Raw genomic sequence first — 2378 nt, 5'->3', positions numbered from 1 at the left:
TTTCATCTTCTCTCCATCTCCACTGGGTAGCGCATCAGTGGTAATGTTGGCTAGGCTCGTCCTTGGAGGCATATGTGAAAAATTCCCCTTCCGCTCTCCAAGTCCTTGGGGCTGTATGGGCTGTTGTGGTGTGGCTCCCTGGCTCATCCTGGTCCCCTCGTGCCCCTCCAGATGATACCAGTGACGACTTTTGTTTCCATGTGAAAGGTGGGTTGGTAATCGAGTTGTGCTTTCGTGTTTGCTTAAACGATGGCCTTGGGTCATCTGTAGGGCGGCTGATTTTCATCTTCTCTCCATCCCCACTCGGTAGCGCATGAGCGGTAATGTTGGCCATGCTCGTCCTGGGAGACATATTTGAAAAATTACCCTTCCGCTCTACAAGTTCTTGGAGCTGTATGGGTTGTTGTGGTGTGGCTCCCTAGCTCGTCCTGGTCCCCTCATGCCCCTCCAGATGATACCAGTGACAAGTTTTCTTTCCGTGTGAAATGTGGGTTGGTAATCGAGTTGTGTTTTCACGTTTGTTTGAATGATGGCCTTGGGTCGTCTATAGGGCGGCCGATTTTCATCTTCTCTCCATCCCCACTTGGTAGCGCATGAGTGGTAATGTTGCCCATGCTCGTCCCAAGAGGCATATGTGGACAATTTCTCTCTAATTACTTGGAGCTGTAGGGGTTGTTGTGCTTTGGCTCCTTGGCTCGTCTTGGTCCCCTTGTGCCCCTCCAGATGATACCAGCGACAGGTTTTCTTTCTGTGTGAAAGGCGGGTTGGTAATCGAGTTGTGTTTTTGCATTTGCCTGAATGATGGCATTGGGTTGTTTGTAGGGTGTCTGATTTCCATCATCTCTCCATCCCCACTTGGTAGTGCATGAGCGGTAATGTTGGCCATGCTCGTCTCAGGAGGCATATGTGAAAAATTCCCCTTCTGCTCTCCAAGTTCTTGGAGCTGCATGGGTTGTTGTGGTGTGGCTGCTTGGCTCGTCCTGGTCCCCCCCGTGCCCCTCTAGAAGATACTAGTGACTGGTTTTCTTTCCGTGCGGAAGGTGGGTTGGTAATCGACTTGCTTTGTCGGGTTTTCCCGAACAATGGCCTTGGGTCATTTGTAGGGCAGCCGATTTTCGTCTTCTCTCCATCCCCACTCAGTAGCACATGTGCAGTAATGTGGGCCATGCTCATCCCCGTCCCTCTTTCCCTTCCCAATGATAAGAATGTTGAAATTTTTCTCAGCGATCCTTTGAGCCTTCATTGTTGTGGTCCCAGATGGAAGCCCCAAAACTCCATCGTGCCTATGTCGCTATCGTGCCCCTCGGTTGTTGCGAATAGAGAATTTTGATTGGGCTGGGTAGCCATTTGTGGCTCCATTGAAATTGGCTCCTCATTATATTGTTCACCTCCTCCCTATTTGGTGTGGAGGGTTTTGCGGAGGGTAATGTTGTCCATGCTTGTCCCCGGAGGCATATGTGAACAATTCCCCTTTTTCTCCAAGTTTTGGGGGTTGTATGGGTTGTTGTGGTGTGGCTCCTTGTGATGGCTAGCCTCTTCATTGTTCGACTGTTTATGGTGCCGGTGTCTTGTGCTTGTACTCTTTCCATGTTGGCATTGTCGGTTGAGATGCATACATTTAAGAGGGACGTGGAAGGGTTTTGGTTGTAAACCACCTACCCTCCCTCTTGCTTGCTTTTTCCATCGGGTGATGTGAGGCATTGTTCTCCTTATTGTAAAGTCAAGGGTTGGCATTCCTTTCAAAGTGCACATCGTTCGTGGTTGCGTTGGCTTTGAGATTTTGATAGATGTGTTGGCCCATATGTTTGATCGAGGGGTCGGATTTTCCCTTGCACCTTGCGTGCATGGCAGGCTTTTGCAGTTGGAAATGTTAAGTCACAACGTTTATGGTAATTTGTTGTTTCGATTGTGTATCCGCTCTTGGTCCAATGGGGAGGAGGCTTGCTATGTTGATGGTGGGGGCTATCTGGAAGAAGGATTTGGAGTTGGAATGCTTCGACCTCCATCCTTTGCGTGGAGGTGGCCGTAGGGAAACATTATTCATCGTCCGGTCGGTAAAGCTGTGGGAAATCTCCTAGGTTGCCTGTACGTAGGGTGCGTGGGGTGTGGAGATGCCCGATCCCTCCTCGTATTCGGATATGTGTTCTTGTTTATTTCCTTCCTTTGCCTTCGTATCATGGTTGCCACAGGTGGTCAAGTGATTGAGGTCCACCATTGTTGTTGTCGCGGGTGGACTCCTAGGTGGCCTCGGTGTGTGGCGTGGAGGGTCGGGGGGCATTTCTAAGAGAGGTTCTGGGCTCGGTTGGTCTTTTTTTATTTCCTTCCATTTCCTCTATACATTAAGGCTGCTACAAGTGATCATGTGATCGAGGTCCATC

The sequence above is a fragment of the Pinus tabuliformis genome, chromosome 2_2 (genome assembly GCF_031772625.1).
Source record: "Pinus tabuliformis cultivar Carrire ecotype Pingquan chromosome 2_2, CPIR1, whole genome shotgun sequence".
Classification (NCBI taxonomy): Eukaryota; Viridiplantae; Streptophyta; class Pinopsida; order Pinales; family Pinaceae; genus Pinus; species Pinus tabuliformis.
The sequence above is the reverse complement of the archived record's forward strand: the minus strand, read 5'-3'. Positions refer to the sequence as shown.